Consider the following 10,326-nt stretch of genomic DNA (forward strand, 5'->3'; position numbering starts at 1 on the left):
AGCGGGGGTGGGTGGGGGGGCACAGAGGTGCATCTGCGGGCGCTTTCGAGAGGATGTGGGGGTCTGGGTGCCTCTCCCCCTGGACTTGGTGGGAAGTGGGTATTTCTGTGGTCCTGTCTCGCTCCAGCATTGCTAAGATGTCATCTGAAAATAGAAACGTTGCCTGGCCCTGCCATGGAAACGCATGGCCTCCCGGAAGCGGTGAGGGCAGTCCACCCACTCCTCAGCGCTGCTCGCCCCCCTCCATGGGCGCTCTGCTGTCAGCAGCCAGCTGGTTTCGTGAGAGCGCCCTGTGCCAGGCATGGGGTTGAGTTCAGTACAGACAGCACCCTTCATTCTGGCTCCTGGGGTGGCCCCCACTCTCTACTTAGGGAGGCGAAGCTCGGCGTACTTGGGGCGGTAACTTGCTAAAGGTGGTGGGCTGGTCAGTAGCAGGTGTTTGGAGATACTGCCACCAGCACAGGGCTCTCCCAGAGCTGGCATGGTCAGTGTAACAGGGTGCACTGGACTCGGGCCACCCTAGCTTAAGGTGACCAGATTTTAACATTGGTAAAGCGGGACAAAAGCAGGACACCATTGATAAATAGCCACGTGGCAGCTGAAAACCATACGCTCTAGCTTGTCGTGCATTCTTTCCAAAAATCGAGACTTTTTAAAAACGCCGCAGGACGTGGGAAAATTTGTTAAAAATCAGGCCGGCCCCTCCAAAAGTGGGACGTTGGGTCACCTTACCCTAGCTCCACCCCCACACTCACTCTTCACAAGCACTTGGGGGATGTGCCCCGACTGCCACTGAGCAGGAGACCCCCAAGTGGTGCTGGACCTTTGCCTGCCTCTCCTTTCCTACCTTCTCAGACCCCACCCCATTCTTCCTCTGCTATACGCCCCCACCCCTAGCTCTCCACACCCCATGCACCCCTGAGGCATTACTGGCCATGGGCCTGGAGCCCATAGAGCTGGGCTCACATGCAGGTTCTGCCTCTGCTAAGTGGGTGGCCTGGCCAAGTCATTGTCCTCTTTGAGCCCCTGCTACAGAATAGGCACAATGAGGTGCTCACAGCGCTTTAGGGCCAAGGGGGGTAGTAATGAGGCCATGCTTAGAGCGCACATAGAGCCGGTCCTGACATATCATTAGTGCATCCAAACCCAAAGAACCTCATAGCCATGGAGTTACTGCTGACTCATCGTGACCCTATAGGACAGGTAGAAGCGCCCTGTGGTTTCCAAGACTGAAACTCTCTTTGGGAGTAGAAAACCGCATCTTTTTCCAGAGGAGCCACTGCTGGCCTCAAACTCATAACCCCTCCATCACCAGAGTCCAGGTCATTGACGCACCACTGTGAGAAAACCCCAAAACCCACTGCCACCAAGTCCTTTCCAACTCATGGCCACTACACAGGACAAAGCGTAACTAAGTGCTGTGGAAGGCTGGGGGCAGGAGCAGGAATCATGTCCAATTAATTAGGTTGAACACCCACCCAGGTGGCAGAGACTGATGGAGACCAGCAAGACTGTAGACCAGGGGTCCTCAAACTTTTTAAACAAGGGGCCAGTTCATTGTCCCTCAGACCCATTGGAGGGCTGGACTATAGTTTATAAAACAACTATGAACAAATTATGCACACTGCACATAGCTTATTTTGAAGTAAAAAAACAAATGGGGCAAAAACACCAGGCAGGCTGGATAAATGTCCTCAGCGTAGTTTGAGGACGCCTGCCATGGAGTTTGAAGCAATGATCTTGGTGCAAACCCTAGCCTGCTTCTTGCTAACTGGCACTGCGGACAAGTCACGCCACCTCTCTGAGCTGCAGTGTGCTCATCTGTACGGTGGGGGTAAACTTCCTCCCCTCCAGGGTTGTCCAAAGAACTGGAAAAGGGAACATGAGTGTCTCAACACACTCCATGTGTTCACCGAGGTGGGTTTTCTTGCCTGCACTCTTAAAGAGGCAGTTCACTACGTATATCTTCCATGGCACCTCTAGGCAGATTTGAGCTGCTAATCTTTAAACTTAGTCCTACTGCTAGTGAGCTGATCCATCTCATACAGACCCTATAAAACAGGGCTGGAATTGTTTCTTAGGGTTTCCAAGACCTAAGTCTTTAAGGGAGCCTCTTTTCTTCGCCCCCCACCCCCACCTGCAATGAGGCTAATAGACTTGAACCATTGACCCTATGATCAGCAACCCAATGTTTAAGCCACTCTGCCACTAGGGCTCCTTCTGAAGTTAGTAGTTGAGTGCACACCATTTGTACCACCCATCATTCGGAATCAACTCAACAGCAATGGCTTTTGCTTTGTGTATCTGTTGCTGTTTCTAATCTGCAAAGCTGCCTGGTACCTGGTTGCAATCATTGACAAACAAGTGTCACCTCTCCCAAAGCTGCCCCTCTCTCTGTGGAGCAGATCAAATAAAATGGTGTCCATGAGAGCTCTTGACACACTGCAGGAGCCCCATCAGGGATGAAACCTGAGCAAACAAGCCCAGTGTTTGTCTAAGACGGTGTGTCAGCATTGCACGTGTGTGCATGTATTGATGTGACGCCATCCTCAGGCCCAGCTTAACTTCGGTTCACCTGCCCTGACATATAGGATGTTTTGGGCCAGGCAATAGACTAGGAATGGGATCCAGCCTATCTCTGGGGGTGATGTGGGCCCCTCCCAAGCCCAGTCTTGCTAGGTCAGGGCCTACCTGCCAGCAGCAACCAAGAACAAACCTCCAAGACACCTCAGGGCTGAGTATGCAAAGTGTGTGGTCTGCTCCTTGTTTGTTTGGGTTGCAACCTCCCTGATGCTCCTCAGCTAGTGTGACTTTCCTCTGTGGGTGTGACGGGAGGGGAGTGGGAGGAGGTCTGTCATCGCCTGGCCTCAGTTCCAGCTCTCTGTCTGAAGGTGGGATCGGGGAGTAGAAATTTCCTTAGTGTCATGAATGGGGAAACTGAGGTCTGTAGAAAGCAGTCACAGCTAATAAGGCACAAAACACCAGTTGCCACCAAGTTGATGCCAACTCATGCAAGCCCATGTGGGCCAGAGCCGAGCTGTGCCCTGCAGGAGTGTCAGCGGCTGGTTTTTCAGACGTGGGTCACCAGGCCTTTCTTCCAAGCCCACCCGAAAGCTCCTTCCTGGATGGACTGGACCCTCCAGACTTCCAGTTAGCAGCCAAACCCATTTACCACGTGCCCCGCCCAAGAAGCAGAAACAAGTTTCTACTGTCGAGCTCAGTTTTCTACACCGAGTGCCCAGACTTTGGGGAAGACAGCCTAGAGAGCAGAGCAGAGGCATGCATGCCTTCCCCACAGTGGGCTGCCTCTGCTTTCTTCTGCAGGGCTGCTGCTGGGGAGTTCAAGCCTCTGGGTTCACAGCCTTGTGCTTACTCACTGCCCACCAGGGTTCCTATTCCCTATTCACTCCAAAAACCAAGCTCACGTCCATGGAGTAAATTCCGACTCATACTGACCCTGTAGGGCTGGGTGGAACTGCCACTGTGGGTTTCTCTTCACCAGAGTAGAAAGCCTCGTTTTTCTCCCAAAGAGCGGCTGATGGTTTTGCACTGCTAACCTTGTGGTTAGCAGCCCAACAATGAGTAGCAATTCCATTGGCCTCAATGGAGGAAATCACAAAGACATATTTTCTTATAACCTGGACCAGAATCAGTGTTGCATCAACCTGGAGAACCCTGCACTGTCATTGTGGTGTTTACTGGTGTGGGAGGGGGGACCCGAAGTTGCGTTCCCCCCAGGGGATGGAATATGAGTTCATGGGCTTTAATCAGGAAAAATCAAAAGCCCAATCATCCCTCACCCTCCTCCACCACCACCACCATCGTGCTCTGGGCCCCCCACCATGCCACCTCCTACTTCCTGGAAACCCCCCAAAGAGGGAGAGCCTATTCTCCCTCTCACAACCAGACAGAGGTTTTGGAAGCCTAAGTCAGAGCATATGCTCAAAACCCTGCAGTAAGTCCATACAATGGCCTTGAGGCCCTCTCTCTTACCATATTGCCCACCCACGCCCACTCTATTGTACTGGCTTTGGGCTTCTTGATACCAGCAAGCATGCTCCTGCCTCAGAGGCCCAGGTGTACGTGTGAAGGATTCCCTCTCTTCCTGTTTTGCTGTGAAAACCATGTGCAACACAGCTCTATTCTCGCACCAGAGGCTAGGCTGGTCATGAGTCAGACTGGATTTGCCAGCAACAGGTGACTGGTTAGAACTAGTCCTGCAGAACCGCCCTGATAACCTGCCTGCTGGTAAGCAACAATACATAATCATTGTCTTAAGTCATTCCACTTGAGGCTGTTTGTTATGCAGCACGATTATGGCAATAAGTAACTGATGCAATAACTCTACGGTTCCAATGCTCGCCTACCATAAACAGTCCCCGACACCCACAGGGAATTGCCCTGAGTCAGTTAGTGGAGTCTAGAAACACGTGCACACATGCCAGCAAGGAAGGTGAGGACAAGAACGTTTGTTGCAGCAACTCGTGGCAAGCACCCCTAGGTCTCCATCCATGAGGAGACCGCGCCTCCACTAGGAGAGACCCTTCCAATGGACTGCTGCACAACTCCAGAAGAACAAAGCGGATCTGCGTGCCTGGAGTGGCGAGCTCTGTGAGACAGAGCAAGCTGGAAGAGGAGTTGGACAGGATGCTGTCGTTCGTGGGAAAGCACACAAACCCCTGAGGCATCGATGGGAACGTATCTGGAAATATAGAGCAGGAGCTCAAAGGAGAAGCAAGGACATGATGAAGGGGACACCTGGCTGGGCCAAGGCACTCTTGATTCTTACACACAATGCTTTATTACTTTATTATTAAAGACCAGCATTTTAATAATGTTACTGCGTTTATGTGTATTATTCCTGTAATTACAGAAAGCAAGTTTACCAAGGTGAGAATTATCGCACATGGTCCCCAGTTTCCAAGGTCTGAAGATTAAAACCTGGTTGATGACTCTCCAATTCATTCTCAAAATTCTGTGAAAGATATAAGCCAAAACACCAAACTCACTGTCATCAAATAGAAGCCCATTTACGTGAACCAATAGGACCCAGCAGGACTGCCCTTTTGGGTTTCTGAGGCAATAACTCTTCGGTGGATTGCCTGAGGTTGCAGAAACCCTCATCTGTCTCCCTCTGAGTGGCTGATGTATTTGAACTGCTGACCTTGCAGTTGGCGGCCTAACACATAACCCACTATACCACCAGGGCTCCTATAAATGAGGCTTAACCTTACTAACGATCAAGGAAATACAAGTTAAAAACCTAATGGCCTACCACAACCCAAAAGCTAAAATGAAAAATACTGACAATATGAAGTGTTGGCAAGGGGGTGGAGCAGCTCGAAACCTTAGGCCATGCTGATGGGAATGTAAAATGACATCATCAACTTTAGAAGTTTCTTATAAAGCTAAGCCTACAGGGAAGCTTCAAAAATTTTATGGGGAAAAAATGGAATGTAAAGATAGTGGGAAGCCTCCTTGTGTTAGTCTGGGTAGACTAGAGAAACAAATCCATCAACACACATATGTGCATAAGAAAGAGGTTTATATTCAAGAGCAATTGAACATGGAGAAAACATCCCAGCCCAGTCCAGATCAAGTCCATAAGTCCGATATTAGCACATATGTCTGATATCAATCTATAAAGTTCTCTTCAGACTCATGAAACACATGCAATGAGGCCAAATGCAGGATGATCACAAGCCAGTGGGTAGAAAGTCTTTGGGTCCAGTGGCGTTGTAAGCATCTCAGTGATGGCAGGGGTCTCTGTAGCTTTTCCAGCTTCAGAGGTCTGGTTGCGTTCATGTGGCTTGTCTTCTGCAATGTCTCCCAGGGAGCGGCAGAGAAAGAGAGGCATCTTCCTCCTCCAAGGAGGAAGTACCAGATTTCCCAGAATTCTCAGGAGAAGGCCATGCCTACAGAAGCCTCATTGGCTATCTCCAGATTGATAGCCTAGACTCCATCCCTACACTCTTAATCCTTAAATTGACACCAGATTAGGTGACTACTACACTCCTTATCTATTTTTTTTTGCCCTATATCCACAGAGTTGTACAAGAATATCTATAACTGCTAGCTTAATTAATGGCCCCAAACTGGAAGCAACTTAAAAGATTTCTTGATAGATGAACGGGTAAATAAACTGCCTATCTCCACATAATAGACCACAACTCAATAATAAAGGGGAACATATGGAAACCCTGTGGATCATAATGGCCCGATTCAGCTGTGCATGGGGTTGCCATCAGATTTGGAGTTTAACTTGAAGAGAATTAGCTCATCATCATCATCGAGGAACCTCAGAAAGAGTTTGCTTGGTGAGAGAAGCCAGGTACAAAAAATGCATAGTGGTTCCATTTATATGACATTTTGGAAAAGGCAAAATGACACAAAGGACGAGAACAGAGTGGTGGTTGCTTGGGTGCACAGAACGGGGAATACTGACAAGTAGGGGAAGGAGGGAACTTTAGGTAGAGATGAACATGCCCTTGATCATGGGTCCCCAAAGTTATTTGACCTAGCACCACCTTTTCAGAAAAAATTATTCAGCCCCACCCCATCCCCGGCAATGAAAAACCATTGTACCCCAGCCCCTCTCCCAGGATAAAGTGTAAGTATCTGCTGTTGCAGTCCCTGGATTGTTCCAGCACCCTACTTTCACACACTTTGGAAAACTGAGCTAGATCTTGACTGAGGTGAGTGATGATTACACAAGTGGACGTGTTTTTTCAAACTAATCGAACTGCTCTCTTTAAATGAGGGCGTTTTGTGGTATCTAGCGTATATCTCGTGGAAGCCGATCTCTCACAGCACTCACAGGAGAAGCACAAGAGACGAGCTGCCTTTAACCAGGTCCATCCCCACACTGTCGGCTCCCTAACTGTGAAGCAGCAACAGCGCTGGTCTCCCTCTCAGGCTTCAGAGCCAATCTCCCTAGACAATGAGTAATTAACCGAGCAGGAGTCTTGGATGCAGCGCCAAGAACAACAGCATGTCACATCAGATGCCAAGACATCTCTGGCAACCGAGCTGAGCTCAGCTGAGGAGCCGCCACCTCCACCCCCACACACAGAGCCCCAGCCACCAGCCCCACGGGGTGGGGGCACAAGCAGAGCTGCCATTCTTCTACCCAGTTTGGGCCACTCTGACTCTCACGCCAGAGAGGGAATCACTAAGAGAAGACCCCTATCACCGCCATCGCTCATATTGTAGTAGAAAGTCCTGTTGGTGTTAGGTGCTACTTGTCACTCTGACGGAGAAAGATGGGGCTTTCTGCTCCCATGAAGATTTACAGCCTCTGAACCAAGCATGTCGCCCTTCTCCAGGGACTGACTTTTCCCTGTAACATGTCCAAAGTAGATGAGGCAAAGTCTGGCCATTCTTGCTTCTAATGGAGCAATTTGGCAGTACTTCTTCCGAGATGGGTTTGCTTGTTGCTCTTTGGTCAGTTCCTACCCAAAGTGACCTTATGCACACCAGAATGGAATGCTGCTCAGTCCCGGGCCAGCCTCACAATTATTCCTAAGCTTGAACTCTTTGCTGCTGCCACTGTATCCACCCATATTGTCAAGGACCTTCCTCTATTTCACTGCCCCTCCACTTGACCAAGCATGATGTCCTTCTCCAGGGACTGGTCTCTCCTGGCAACCTGTCCAAAGAACAGGAGATGAAGTCTCCCCATCTTTGCCTCTATGGAGCATTCTGGCTTTACTTCTTCTAAGACTGATGTGTTGGTTCTTTTGGCTTCTATGGTATTTTTAGTATTCTTCACCAGAAACACAACTCAAATGCATCAATTCATTTTTGGTCTGCCTTATTCACTGTCCAACTCTCATGTCCGCCTCCATACAACACAACATTTGGTTTACTGACTACAGCTTCCATGAGCTTTGATTATGGAGCCAAGTGAAATTCAATAACTGACAACTTCAATCCTTTCTCCATTTATCAAGTGAGTCCCTATACGGTGTGAAGGGTCAACATGCTTGGCTGCTAACAGGGTGAGGCTGCCCCAAGGCAAGACCTGGTGATCTTCTTCCAAAAGATGACAGCTCTTGCAAATCTTGTAGAGTCCCATTCTACTCTACACACATGGGGTTACCATGAGCTGACATCTCTCACTGAGCAACGAGCTTGGTTTCAGACAGATAGTGGTCCTCTGGGTGAGACTGAAACATGGCTGGGGAAGCAGCAGGCCTCTACAGCCTGCCGGGCTCTTCTCCCCTCCCACCAAGACTTGGAGGCCTGCTGGCCCAGCTCAATCATCCCAACCGCCCTGAGCCCCCTCTCTCTCCCTATCCTCTGAACCTCTTGTCCCCTGCCCAGGGTGACTGGGCCGGTTGTCAGGCTAGGCCACCATCCCCCCAAAGTGGCCTTGTTCTGGAGCGCACAGCCCTCTGAGGGGCTCTGGAGGAAGAATGAGAGGATGTGGGGATGTCTGGCAGCAGCAGCAAAGTTGTGGGAGGAGGGTCTCAGGGGCCCTGGTGTCACATCCTGTTCCCTATGAAGGCCCAGGGTGTGGAGTCTGGAAATAAGTGCAGCAGGGTGCCTCAGAGGAAGCTGGGCTTCCTGTCAAGGGGCGGGAATACAGCCCACAGACTGAGCGTTCCAGGGTCTGCCTTTGCACGCCTGGCTCCAAACTCAACCACTCTATCTCCAGTCCCAGCTACTTAACACAGACTTCAGGACCATACACGTTTCTGAACCAAACTTCCTGACTCCTGAGACCAGGAAGAGCCCCAGAGGAGGGACACTGTGAGGGGAAGCCTGTGGCTGGAGACCAGGTGGGGAAATGTATCACAGTTGTCCTTGGGCAACTGTCTCCGCCTTGCTGGTCTCTGGGAATCGGCACGGTCATGGAGCAAGCATGGCTGTACCTATTCATGAGGACCTCATCTGCCTTCCTGAGCCTTTGTGGGTCCTTCTACCTGCAATAACTTTCCACTTGGAGTTGACTCGATGGCAGGGAGTTGTGGAGGGTCTCTTCATCTCAATAGGACCAATCAAGAGTTTTCTTCCCCGGGCAGCTCTAGGCAATGGAACCGTATCCCGCTCTGGTTTCCACGCCCTCCTAGGCCCTTCTGTAGTCAGGGTGATGCTTGGGGCACTCTGAGGTTGACGCATGTTCACACTGATTCGGTGTCTAGACCAGCTCCTGGCAGAGCCAAGCTCTGGGCTCCGCACCGAGGCCTCTCCGGCGTAGCTGTTGCCCTGGAGTGAAGCTGTCAGTCCTCCTGCTGGCCTGCAAGCTCTTCTAGAAGGCAAGGGCCTGCCTCCCTCCTGCATCCTGCCCATGCCCTTGGGTGACGAAAACAGTCTGCCCTTCGTGACGAATCAAGAGGGTGGCGATTGGAACCTACCCAGTGCCATGGGGAGCCATAGCCCTGATATCGGATTCTCTGAAGACTGCAGTCAAGAAAACCCAATGGCGCTCGGTCTATTCTGTGGCACATAAAGTCACCACGAGTCAGAGGGACCCAACAGGGTATGCCTTTGATGGCTTGGGGCCCCTGCAGGCCACCTGACACAACTGAGGTCAAGTGGCTGGCCTTCAGGATAGGGCTAACAAGAACCTCACAGTTCTTGGGGTGTCTATGATTTTGCCCATGCCAGCTTCCTATGTCAATTTAAGCCTGGCTTGGCTTCCCCCACCCCACCCCCCAAATCTTCATTACCATCAGGTTGATTCCAAATCATCGCAACCCCGTGGGAGCGAGTAGAGCGGCTCCTTTTGGTTTCAGACACTTTAAATCTTTACAGGAGTAGACAGCTTCATCTTGCCCCCTCAGAGAGGCTGGAGGGTTTGAACTGTGGACCTTGTAGGTCATGGCTCCTTGTGGAGCCTACCATACTCCCAGAGCTCTTTGCCTGGGCTTGTTGTTGTCGAGTGCCACTGAGTCCGTTCTGACTCAAGTGATCGTGTGCACAGCCGAACAGAACACTGCCCGATGGGCCCTGCACTGCCTGCACAAGTGTCCCCATCCTCGAGCCCGTGGCTGCAGTACAGTGCCAAGTCCATCTCCTGAGGGCCTGCCTCTTCTTCACCGCCCCTCCACTTGACCTAGCATGGCGTCCTTCTCCAGGGACTGGTCTGTTCCAACAACATGTCCAAAGGCCATGGCTCGGCTTAGGCCTGTCCATTCTAGATAAGAAGAGCAAGCAGCCCATGGTTCTGCAAACTCACCCCCACCCCCACCCCCAAACCACTCCTGTTTCCAGGACACACAGGATAAATACTGGTGGTTTATCACAGGAAGGTTCGTTTTGGCCCAGGGAGGGTAAACACGCTCGCAAACGCTGATTTATTGTGACCCGAGTCAAGCACCA

Source organism: Echinops telfairi, unplaced genomic scaffold (assembly GCF_000313985.2).
Source record: "Echinops telfairi isolate 266 unplaced genomic scaffold, ASM31398v2 ScPeMD7_7469;HRSCAF=8507_0, whole genome shotgun sequence".
In the NCBI taxonomy this organism is placed as follows: domain Eukaryota; kingdom Metazoa; phylum Chordata; class Mammalia; order Afrosoricida; family Tenrecidae; genus Echinops; species Echinops telfairi.